General features: G+C 36.7%; 1 protein-coding gene across 16 annotated transcripts in view; it reads left to right on the plus strand.

Annotated features, from left to right (window-relative positions):
* Nucleotides 1–13,181, plus strand: part of MAP2 (microtubule associated protein 2) — a 359,367-nt gene that overhangs the window by 85,395 nt on the left and 260,791 nt on the right. For all 16 annotated transcript variants that reach the window (XM_072617435.1, XM_072617440.1, XM_072617436.1 and 13 more), the window contains exon 2: nt 9,829–9,878. The gene's annotated coding sequence lies outside the window, so the exon portion shown is untranslated. The remainder of the gene's footprint in view (nt 1–9,828; nt 9,879–13,181) is intronic.

Raw genomic sequence — 13,181 nt, forward strand, 5'->3', positions numbered from 1 at the left:
TAGCAAAACCCAAAATCCTATTGCAGATTGGTAATCTCAACCTTCACTACCTTGGCTTTACAACTCACTCCAAGAAAGCATTAAGGATCATTACAACATTTCTAAGTCTACACAGCACATTAAGTGCAAAGGAATGGGTCCAATGCTACATTGAGAAAGTTAAAATGACTTCCCTGGATTGTCCCCAACCCTATGCTTAATTATTAGGAAGGGTACCAGGCGGACTTTCAAGCCTTATAAAAGCCTTTAAAGATTACTTAGGGGCAGACTAATCTCTTGGTGTTCTTTAAAGAAAAGATAGGAAACACATTTTTTTGTATTTTTAGAGAAATTCTTCTAATACAAGTGGAGAAAAAAGCCCAACAAATTAGAGATCATACCTAATAAAAAAAAAGTAGCTTTAGTTGATTTTAACTTAAAATTAGATTCATTGTGCTTCATGCTCTGTCATTTGGGCTACTAATATTGTATACATCTGTAATCTGATCACTGAATGTTATTGAAAAATTTAATTGTAATTTTGAGGAGAGGAGAATAAATCTAGAAAACCCATTTAATAAACCAAAATTGTGATAGTTTTTCCCCTGGGCTTTTACCCCAGAAACTTAATAGAGTAAATACCATTAGCCTTTTTCAGTCTCCTGATTTTTTTTCCTGTAAGTTATGGAAGTTAGTAACAACTTATGCACAGTGGAAGAGTTTATGTATTTTAATTGTCCTAGTAAAAGATGGTTTATGAAATGTAGATGTGTAATCCTTTTCTGAATGAAAGAGTCAGAGAAAATCTGTAGGGATTTACTAAGCACATGGTTTTCTGATTTTTTTTTTTTTACCCTGTAGTGGAAAGAAAAGCAAGTGACATGACAGGAGATCAAATGATGACAATTTAGATACCCAGTGTGTTAAGCTGCCCTGGAGCAGGAGGGCCTTTCTACTGAATGAAATCTATTTAGATTGATGTTTAAGGTATTGTTAAGATGGGAGCACAGAAGTCTTGACCTGTGTGTTTGAAATGACAGATGTTCACCGTGGAGAGAGAGCCTGAGGGCAACCTAAATCTTCAATGTTTCTGGACCTTTTCTTTGATTAATAAGTTACCTAGAAAAAACACATGGTGCTATTTGCATAGCAGCTGTTCCTGGTGCTGCATCTGGAAGCGCCTTCTAAAATAGAAGCAAAGTCATGCTACTAAGCTAGCAAAAGCAGACAGATACCATCTCTTTTCCCTCAGAATTTTTTTTGCCAATAAATGCCTTTGATAAACAGAAGAAGCAATAAAAATGGATGTTTCTTGTTAACATTATAATATGGAAACATGTTGCCTGGTTTCCTTGTATTTGATAAAGCACTGTGGAAGCATATCTCTAACCACTCCTTATTCATTCTTCTCTACTGGCCTGTTGTCATGGAGCTCACATTCATGCCAGATTTAATTTAGATTTTAGTGCATTTTTAAAATTTCATGTGGTTTATGTGATGTGAAAATGAAATAAATAAATATTTATTTTATATATTTTATGAAAAAATGAAAAATGAAATTAAAAGTTATTTTGGCTATGCCAGAAGTCTTGAGATAACATTAATAGCTAACATTTATTTATATGGCACTTTAATGGATCATGGGATCATAGCTTTAGAGTTGGAAGGGACCTTAGAGGTCATCTAGTTCAAGTCTCTTATTTTAATGATTAGGGCACTGAGACCTAGGTGGATAGATAAAGCATTTATTAAGTGCTTGTTGTGTGCCAGACATTGCTAAGTGCCAGGAATGCAAATACAAGCAGAAAGAAAGGCAGCTTCTGTCCACTTGGATTTTTACGTTGTAATGGGGAGCAGAAGGGGAGTTAACACATAAAAGACAGCTGAAAATCTAGGGAGCAGAGAGGGTAACTAAGATGGAAAGGCTGGAAGAATTGGGAGCAGAGGCAAATGAGGACTGAGCATGTCTGGCTCAGGCATTTTCCTTAAATGAAAGTTTGGGATGGAGGGGGGATCTTAATAATCATAAGAGAGTAGTGTAGTCATCATCCAGGGTAAGAAAGTGTAAAAACAAGCACCCCAACATACACAGGGAGGCCTGCTATCACAGGTTCTTTGATCTGCTTTTCTAAAAGGAAAGGCAACTTTTGAGGAGTTAACAATTTCCTTTAATTAAGCACATATATCATTCACCAATAAAGAAAAATACAAGAAGAGAAATAGAGACCAACAGACAGGCTTCCAACTGTCTGACCATAATCAATATATATGTCACAAATCAACAGACAGGTCCAACTATCTGACCATAGTTACCAGAAAGGGAAGCTCCAACATCTAGACTTTCAAGGTCGGGGGACTCAACAGCTACCCGGAGTCTCATCTGGCCAAATAACCTTCTTCCAATGAGAGTCTCAAAGCAAAACCTCACCTCAGATTATTTATATACTTTTCAGGGCCAGAGGACATCACAGTCTTTGAGAACCAGTACCTCATTAACAAAAGATGTAGACCTTCCTACAGATCTTCCCAGCCCTATTAATTGGGGGGGGGGAGGGAAGATCTTCTTTAATCACATTATTCAGTCAGAGACATTTGATTATGCTAAAACTATCAATGCAGAAGAGTCATCTTCCAGAAAAGGCAGAGGTGTAGACAGAAGTGACTTGCTCAGGATCACATAGGTCAATAGCTTTTTTAATTTTAATTTTATGGAGCTCAATTCATTAGTGCAGGGAACTTCTCAATAAAAATCTCCTCTATCTTAAAAAAAATACCATAGTTTAGTCTTAGAGCTTCCTGGGACATTGAGAGATTGACTTGTCCACAGTCAAACAGTTGTGTGACTGTGAGGGGCAGGTTTGGAACTCTAGTCTTTCTAACACCAAGCCCAGCCTTCAATCTGCTTTGCTACCCAGACTCTCTACTGTTCTTCCAAGCATAATGTACTTCTGTAAGGAAGTTCATAATGTCACAATAGCATCTAGATTTTCACATGCTTTAAAGCTCCCTGCTTTAATTATAGGCCTGGGCATGAGTATACATATAGAGTTATAGGGGAAAGATTTCTATTTCAGAGAAGATTTACCAGTATTGTGCCAAAGTAGTCTTAGCAAGAAGTGTGTTCAAGTCCCACTGTGGTAGACAATCAAAATGAATGGATATATGCAGTACCCTCAAATTGTGAATTGACTTTGTGTCTCTTGAATTGTAATTAGGTATAGAAGAGATAGATTACCATTGGTCATGTTATTCTCAAGTGAGGTATAATAAATGATGTTGTCAATAATTCCTGTTATAGCAAACATGTTTTGTTTATCCTGTGGCTAGAACAGATGCTTTCTTAGATTCAGACACTAGGTGCATTGCCTGCATATCCTTGCATTAGCACAGAAGACCTGGATATGTTTGAGGGCAGAGAAGGTATTTCTTAATTCTCTGGCTTGTAACTGTGACACACTTCCCAGTGTGTTAGAATAAACTTCTCCTGTGAGGACATTTTATAAAATTCAAAGAAGTAAAGTTTTATTGCCAAAATGAAGAAAAGAAAATAAATCTCAAAACTGAGCTCATTGAAAGGAAAGAGGTCCTCCTGTGCGTAAGCCCTTCTCTAGGGACCAATAAAGAGTCTTAATCATAGTTTCAAAGTTTAAAGGGAGCTTAGTGGTCATCTAGACCACTGATCTCCAAACTTTATCACATACCCTTAAAAGCAAAGGGAAAAAAATGGGCTTGTATCCTCAACATACGTATATTTATAAATTATAAAATTAATTGTTCATAAATAAAATAATATCAAAAGTCTTACATTATAATGGGGTAAACAGCATGAACACAAATAGATACACATGAGATACATGTATAGTAGAGATGGTGTAGCCTGAGGGAAAAAGTAAAAGGATCTGGGGAGGAAGGAAAGGTCATGCATATAAGACTCTGCTGAGTCTTGAAGAAAGCCAAGGATTCCAAGAGACGGAAATGAGGATAGAGAGTATTCTAGACTGGACAATAACCAAGACAAGAGATGCAGTGTTATACGTGAGGATCAGAAAATAGGCCAGTATAGCTGAACCATAGAGTATGTGGAAGGGAGAAATATATAGAAAGACTGAAAATATAAGACTGGACAAGTTTTAAAGAGCATTAAAATGCCAAGCAGAGAAGTTTATACTTTATCCTTGAGGCAGTAAGAAGTTACTGGATTTGTTGAATAAAATGACATGATCAGATCTGTGTGTTAGCAAGTGACAGAAGGAACTATTTGGAGGATGGATTGGAGTGAGGATAAATTTAAGTCCAGGAGCTCAATGAGGAGGATATTTTCATAGTCTTGTTTGAGAGGTGACAAGTGTCTGAACTAGAGCTATAGTTGTGTGAATGGAGAAGAGAGGAAATATACAAAAGATGTTAAAGAGAAAGAAAACACAAGATTTTGACAGCCGGTTGACTATGAGGAGCAAGCAGTACATAATGAGGGAGTTAAGGGTGATACTGAGATTTTGAGCCTGGGTGTCTAGAAGGATAGTGGTGCCCTGGGCAGAAAGATAGAAATTCATAAGAGGGATAGGTTTTAGAGTAAAGACAATGAGGTCTGTTTCAAACATGTTCATTTTAAGGTGATGTCCAATTTCAACTATCCTCCCAAAGGCAATTGGTGATGCAGGACTGGAAGTCAGGAGACAGACTAGGACTGGAAATAAATATGGAAAGGAACTACATCAAAGTGATCACTGAACTTACAACAGTTAATGAGACCACCAAGTAAGGATAATAAATAGAAAAGAGAAGAGAGCATAGAACAGAGCCTTGGGGTAAAACCCATGTTACTGATTGTAACATGCATAACGATTCATCAAAGAAGACCAATGGTCAGATGGGTAGAAAGACACCTGAGAGAAAGCTATGTGGTAGGAAAGCCAAAAGAGAAGAGAATACCCAGGAATATCTTGTAGTCAGCAGTGTCAAATACTATAACAGCAAGGACCCCGGCATACACAGGAGGGCCTGCTGTAAAGGTTCTTAGATCTGCTTTTCTAAAAGGAAAGCAACTTTTGAAGGGTCAACAATCTACTTTAATCAAACACAAATATCAGTCACTTAGTTCAGGGGAAAAGTCAGCACCCTGAACTTGGGGAAAATACAAACAGAAATTACAAACAGAAATACCAACAGACAGGGCTTCCAACTGTCTGACCATAAGCAATACATACATCACAGATGAACAGACAGATCCAACTGTCTGACCATTACATACATACATAATTGCCAGAGAGAAAAGCACTAACATCCGGGTTTTCAAAGCTGAGGGGCTCCTTAGCAGTTACCCAGAGTATCTTCTGACCAAACACTTCCAATGAGTAAGCCCCAAAGTAAAACCTTACCTCCAAGTATTTATACCATCCTGGAGGTACCCTCAGAACCAGTGCCTCAATAGAAATTATCAAAAGCTACTGAGACCTATTAATGGGAGAGGAAGTTCTTCTGCTCACCCATCATTAACCATATATTAACATTATACATACTACAGAGAAGTCAAGGACTGAGAAAAGGCCATTAGACTTTGCAGTTAAAAGATTATTAGCAACTTTGTGAAGAATGGATTATGTGGGTTATAGAAGAGCATGGGCAGAGAAAGAGAGCCAGAAGGAGGAAGAAGTGAAGGCAATTCATGTAGGTAGGTTTATCAAGGTATTTAGCTGAGAAAAGAAGGAGATGTATAACTAGCAGGTAGAGGAGGATCTAGTGAAGGTTCTTATTTTTTTAAAGGTGGAGATGACTTGGTAGTGTATGTAGGCAACTGGGAAGAAACTAGTATACAGGGAGGTACTGAAGATTAGAGATAAGAGAGGTAATAGTGGGGGCAATCTTTTGGAGAACATTGGAGAAGATAAGACTAAAGGGGTACATGAAGGGAGATTGACTTTGAAAAGGGGAGGAGTCAGCCACCTCATAATCATAGGCTGTATTGAAGGAGGAGTCAGCAGAGAATAACAGAGAAATATGAGATGAAATATAGGGGATCATTTTTTTTAGTGAAACTATGGTCTTCAAGGGAAGGGGATGACATGGGAAGTTTAAAATAAAATATTTGAATTGCCTAAGGTCACACAGGTAGCAGGTGGCATAGTTAAAACTTGTACTTGGAGTTTTGGGCTTCATACTCAATGGTCTATTAAATTATGTCCCATTACCATATAGTCATAATTGTGTGGGGGTCCCAACATGGATTGAATGTCACAGATGCTCAGTTAAAGGCTCCATCTTTAAACCAGTGGTATGTGTAGGTGGCATCCAACAGCCTTGCTTTCAGTTGTAGCTTTTCATGTTCTATGCAATTCATTGCAGATGCCTTTACCCCCTTACTATTCCTGAAACTACTAGCAAATAACATCCATTGTTGACTTCTTATGGTTCCTCTTGCCAAATGGTTAAGGGTAATTCTTCATGCCCCATACCATTCAGCCAGAGAAAATTATTCTTTGTCATGAGTAGCCATATTGCCATCTCAGAAAGAAATAGTCTAAAACTTCTACAAGTCATTTCTGCTTATAATACAGATCAAGCAGACAAGGAAATATAATTTGTAGAGCTCCTCCTCTTTATGCTATACCTGCCAATTTTTTTTTGCCTCATAAAAATTCATCTAGAGATTGGGAACATTCTGACTTCCTCCTCTCCAGTTTGGGCACCAATGGATCCCAGGGGATAGTTATGTATTATTGTTCAAATTATACTGGATGATACTCCACTGTACCTAGGATGAAGGGGTTTAGGGAAGAGGATTTCTGTACTCTCCCGGTTAATTTGCTCACCAGAAAAGGAGAGACAAAGGTAGTAGAAGTCTTAAATGTATAGTCACCTGGCTGTATATTGCCTATCTCTCATGTCTCTATTCACTCTCCATAAATTTACTTACATTGCTGGATCTGGACAACAAACAAGTTATTCTGGAATGACCCATCATTTGTTGGCTAATACAAGAAGCTGTGTGACCCGAAATCTCTTCCTTTTGTGTTCATTTCTCCCCCAACTCCTTTTACAGAATGATTCTTAACAAGAAAAATATTAAGACTATTGAAAATCTATATGTGTGTATATACATACACATATGAAGATATATACATCTACAGGTAGACCTCTCTAGATATATCTATATAGAGATATATCTATCTCTACATCATCTCTTTCTCTTTTTTTCACTCTCTCTCTCTTTCTCTCTCCCTCTTTTCCTCCCCTCTCCTTCTTTTTCTTTTGCCCTTCATCACTCATTTAATTCCATCCATTTTCTTTCTTACACATATACATCCTTCTTTAATCTCCATCTTTCATCCTTTTTTTTGTTTTTACAATTCTCTTTCTTACAATTCATGCTAAATTGATTCAGGAAAACATGTTTTTTGTCTCTTATACCCCATTGCTCTGCTATTTCTTTTCTTTTTTCTTCCACTCTTTATTCCATCTGTGTAGTCCAAAGGGGCGTGAGTCTTAGCTGATAAATGTAGAGTTATAATTGTGATACACCTGCATTATGGAAAAGAAAAATCATTAAGTTCAAAATGAATTTGAACATATAGAACCACTGATAGCAATAGACTCGCAGGATGGATTGCTTTCTTCTATTTTCCATCAAAAATGTACGTTATTTTAATCATATCTCAGTAGAAGAAACATTTGTGAGCTAACTTTGGAACTTAAGCATCATTTTTATGATTTATTTTTTCTTGCTGGCTAATAGATTGCAAGTTTCAAATATCAGTCTGACCAATGCAATCTCTTTAGATTAGGAACTTCTTGCAATTAAAATTTTTTTCTTATACAAAATTAAAGGTCTCAGTGATACTTGCCTTTATCTGCTAATCAGCTAAAGGGGGTGCCTAACTCCCATGATGTGTGTGTGTTTGTGTGTGTGTGTGTGTTGCATGTGTAGGGAGAGATAAATGAGAACCTCATTTCACTTGACAGTGCTCCTCAGTAAAATTCAGTGATCTGTCTTAAGCTGCAAGATGTTAATGGAGATTAATAGGCTGCTTAGATTTTCATGATGGAAGATGATATTTGACTTTAGTTTTACTGAAACAGATTTGCCAATCCAAATTATACACTGACCATATCAGGGTCAGTAGAAGAGTTAAAAAAACAACACAAAGAGAGTTCTTGCAAAGAGAAAACAGAGTAAAGATTCAAACACCTACCAGTGCTAATTTTGTAAAGTCAAAACTTCTTTCAAGAGAAATGCTAAGCCACTAAATACAGAATTACTAAGAACATTTATCTTTTGGGAGCATGTTAGAACACAAACATTAGGACTGACTTCATTTAAAAAACATTTTATACAGATATGGATATACACATATACGTACACACATACATATGGAAAAGGGGAAATCAAAACAAATCTAATTTTAGGTATAAATTCTACATTTCCAAATGAAGTCTGGAAAGAATATAAACATGAAAGTTCTACAGCTCTATACATTTGCTGAATGTGTATATTCTACGGTAAAAAAAAAAAATTGCTTAGGATTCAAGAACCCTAGGTTTTAGGGCTCCTTTTGTCATTAATTTGCTCTGATACCTTGGGCGAGCAAGTTAACCTGTCAGGGGACTCAGTTTTCTCATCTGTAAATTAATAATTGGGCTGGTTGACTTTCAGACTCCTTTAGCACTTTGTCATTCTTTGTAACATTTTCATTTTGTAAAATTAAATCATCTCCTACTAGAAGTAATGAGGCAATCCCTCTTTTACTCAGTATTCAGTGAGCATCTTTTAAATGCCTTTGGATGGAAGGGCAAAAACATTTATATAGTGCCTATTCTGTGCCAGGCACTGTACTAGTAAGGGTGACACAGCTAGTAAGCAAATGAGACTGGATTTGAACTCAGATCTTCCTCACTCTAAGCTCAGTGCTCTACCCACAGTGCTATCTAGCTATCTACAAAGGCTACAGACACAGAATGATAAAATCCTTACCCTAAATGAGTTTATGTTTCACTGGGGGAAGGAAACATTGACATTGCTGTGAGTGCAAGAAAATTTGAGGGGAGTTGAGTACTAAGAACTTTTTGGTGGATCAAGAAAGGCTTAAAATAGGAGATATTTGGCTAAATTAAGCCTTGAAAGAAGGGAGTGCATTCTAGACATGGGGAACAATCATGCAAAGATACAGTGATGGGAAATGTAATCCTGAGTTCAGAGAACAAGAAGTCAGCAGTTTTGCCTAGAACATAAAGTGAATGAAGAGGAGTTATGTGAACTAGCACAGCTGTAGTCTGCAACTGAGTTGAAAGTGTTTTAAATTTCAAATTAAGTTTGCATTTTGTCCTAGAGCCAATAGTGGGCCACCAAAAATTCTTGAATAGGGTTGTGATATGATTAGACCTGTGATATAGGAAGATAACGTGGATAGTTTTCATGGGAATGGGTTAGAGAGAGGAAGGACAAGACAATGCCAACCAGAAGCTGTTGCAATAGTTCAAATGAAAGGTGATGAAGGCTTGACTTACCTAGGGTGGTTGTGTTGGCTAATGGTGAGAAGGGGATGGATATGAGAGATGTGGTACAGGTAGAATACGTTGACCTTTGGCTAGATGGGGGAAGTGATGGAAAGTGAAAAAGTGAGCATGCTTTTAAGGTTGGTAGCATGAAAGGATTGGAAGGATGGTAGTCCCCTTATCAGAGGCCCTTTAACAAAAGGAAAAAAAAGTTGATGATGATACAGTATAGTAATCCTATTTCAGAAATTTCCTGGCTGTTCCTTATTATTTATCTGTGTTAAATATTGCATATAGATGCTGAATACTTTTCTTTCAACTAATTGAATTAACAGGGGTTTTTTTCATGTTTTCTTTTAGATTTCATTAATCTGATCCAAGGTCCCCTGTGACTGCCAACTGAAACAGAGGTGGGTAATCTTTCCAGTTCGTAATTAAACAAAAAATAACACAAATTGCATAATTGGTTATTAGAAATTCTAAATAGGATTCTTTTTATAAGTGGTAGAAAACTGGGTTTAGGAATGTGAGAACCCTTCATGTCTTATGACTCTCACTGATCGATTTATGCATTATACAGATGCTTATTTTCATAGCTCATATAATTCCTCATAGATTAAATATTTTGTTTTATATAATATATTAGCTGATGATTATGTGTTATAGTTATAAAAAAGATCCATTCTGGTAATGACACATATGGGAATATCTTCTTCTGTTTTCTGTGAGGGTGAAGATGTATACCTAGTATTCCAGGAGAGAATTTGAAAGATTATTTACTGAAGGAGAAAACCTAACCTTTTTTGAAATTACCAAGTGTCTTACATGGTTGTTTCTCTTTCTTATGTACAGAAGCTATAGTCAGTCAGTCAAAAAACATTTATTAAGCACCTGCTATGTATACAGCAGGCAATGTACTGTGCACTGGGAATACAAAACAAGATAAAAAATAATCCCAGCATTCTAAAAGAGGAGACAATATACAAGCAACTATGTACAAACAAGTTAGATGTACATATATATGTATATATGATAAAATGGAAATAAGCATTAAGGGAAAGTGCTAGAATTAAGAGATATTAGGAAAAACTTCCTGCAGAAAGTGGGCTTTTAGCGGGTTTGAACTTGCTCCATTTTCCTAGTTTTGAAAATAAGAACAAAAAATTTACCTGATCATGCTTTTCCTCAGCATCCTTATTTTAAGAAGTCTCACGGGTAGCAATGTAAATGAACCAGAATTCTGGCATAAATAGCCACTTGAACTGGAAGAGTAACTAGAACACCAGCTGACAATCTCAAGAAAATGGCATTCTAACCAACCAATAATCCCCAAAAGTAATATTCCCTGAATCTGCAGAATCCACTTGATCTCATCTTGTAGTTTAAGGTTAATAGCTATGCAAAACGTATTTTCTGGTAAGAAAAGCTAGGATTGGAAAACAGCTTGTCATTGGTAGTTACAAATTCATTAGGAAAGCTTTCCATTTGGCTTACAAATTTTTAAAATGTCTCATAAATGTAGGGTTTTTTGACTAGTACTCCAACCAAAGTATCTGAACTCAATAAGCTGGCACAGTGTAGAAGACATCCATGTGAACAATGTTTAGGCTTGATTTAGTACCTTTTTTCTTTTTTGCTGAATATACAGATAACCTTACCTCCACATAAATTGCATTCCCATCAGCTAAAGGCAGACAAGTGCCTTTAATGCTTTGGAGATATGGTACAGTAGAAAAAGATATGGTCTTTTGGAGTCAGGGGGGACATTGGTTTAAATTTGACCAATTAGCACATATTAGCCGTATGATCACAGGCAAGTCTTCACTTGGCCCCTCTGAGCTCAGTTTCATCATCCGTAACTCAAGGATAATAATGCCTATGGTACCTGACTTATTGGATTGTTATGAAGGTCACATGAGATATATCAAATGCCAAGTATTTACAAACCTTAAACACTTATTTAAATGTCACTTATTGTTGTCACTAATGAACACATTCTCATTCATTCATACTCAAACCCCAGATCTGGACTCAGAAGGCCTAGGTTTGAGTCCGTACTCCTTAACTTACTAGCCGTGTATATGACCTTGCACAAGTCACTTAAACTCGAAGTCTTAGTTTTCTTGCCTGGAAAATAGGTATAATTAGAAGAAGCAAGTGTCCCGCTAGAATACAAACTCCTTGAGAGCAGAGATTATTTCATTTTGGTTTCTGTTTCTATTGTATCTTGCTCAGTGCCAGGTGCTTAATGATTATTGATCGATCCATTGAAAAATGAATGAGGCAACCTATATATGAAAAAGAAGCAAGTAGTGGCTTGCTGAAGGTCACACAGTGAAATAGTGACAGATCCATGGCTACAACTTAGTCACCAGATTTCTTAAACCAGGGCGCCTTCTATTATACCAAACTTTTTTTTACTTACAGTTTGCTCCTTTGCCAGATGCAAGCAGAGCCCAGGGATAAAGTTCTTAAAGAGCCATAGCTAAATTTTATTTCTGTTTACTCATCTGTTTGCATTATGTAAACTATCCCTATGGACAAAAAGTCTTTCAAAGTTTCCTCTTTTGCCTTTTTCCTGTGAAACAGGAAATCAAAGCTATGTAGAATAAATGAAATTAAAAAAACCTTAAAGATGTTGACAAAGCTCAAAAGTTTGAATCTCATGTTAAAACAGATCATATATAGTACTAGAGTATTTAAGGCCATGTATCTAAGGGCACTCCATTAAGCTTCTCTTCCAGAGTAGAAGGCAGTCACCACAGGAGCCCTTTCTTGTTGGAACATTAATTTAGTAGCTGCTACTGTTAACAAGGCTGTTTAGATCCTCATGGCCGACCACTTCCCAGGGAGAAAGAACCAAAGGGGACATTTTGAAAATATGAATAAAAATAAAAGAATGAAGGTTTACATGTTATGAAAATCATAACAGTAACAGTATGGGCCCAGCAGTGGACTGTGCTTTCTGACAACTATCCTAGTGGAGTATGGGAAGGTTTATCACCAGTAACTGGCCACCCACGGATGAATTATTTGACTTCTATAGTCCATGAAAAAAAAGGAATATACAAAATGGTCCTTGATCTTGTGTTCCCTCCTTCTAATTCTACACTGATAGTAGCATAATAGTGGAATTTAGGGGTAATAGGTCCTAAGAATGACATCATTTTATATGATCTATAAACATTGACTTAACTGTCCTTTCATTACATACAATTCTTCTTAAGGGCAGGGACTGTTTTTTGTTTCTATATGTATATATACATATATGTGTATATATATATATGTATATATATGTATATATTACTAACAAGTAGGGCGGTACCTGGAACATTGAAAGCAGTTGATTGATTGATTAGCTATTGGTATTTTAACTATGAGATCCTTGTCTGGTGATTGAGTGGTCACGTAACTGGAAAAAATGAATTATATCAATCTAGACATGTCCTCAGAGAAATATAGAATTGGAAACACAAAGGGAGACTCAATCATATAATAAGCATGAAAGGTAAATGACAGCTCACATGCTCCTTTCATTTTCACTCAATGTCCAGAGAACCAGAAGAAAACCCTCATGCCATTTAGTGAACCCTCTATTTTGGATTTAGAGGGAAACATGGACAAGAGTTGCATGGAATGACTGGCCACTCATTCAGTGTGAAGCGATCTGCTTCACTGGAGGTAGTATCCCCACACACATGCACACACAGACA

The sequence above is a fragment of the Notamacropus eugenii genome, chromosome 6 (genome assembly GCF_028372415.1).
Source record: "Notamacropus eugenii isolate mMacEug1 chromosome 6, mMacEug1.pri_v2, whole genome shotgun sequence".
NCBI classification, from domain to species: Eukaryota; Metazoa; Chordata; class Mammalia; order Diprotodontia; family Macropodidae; genus Notamacropus; species Notamacropus eugenii.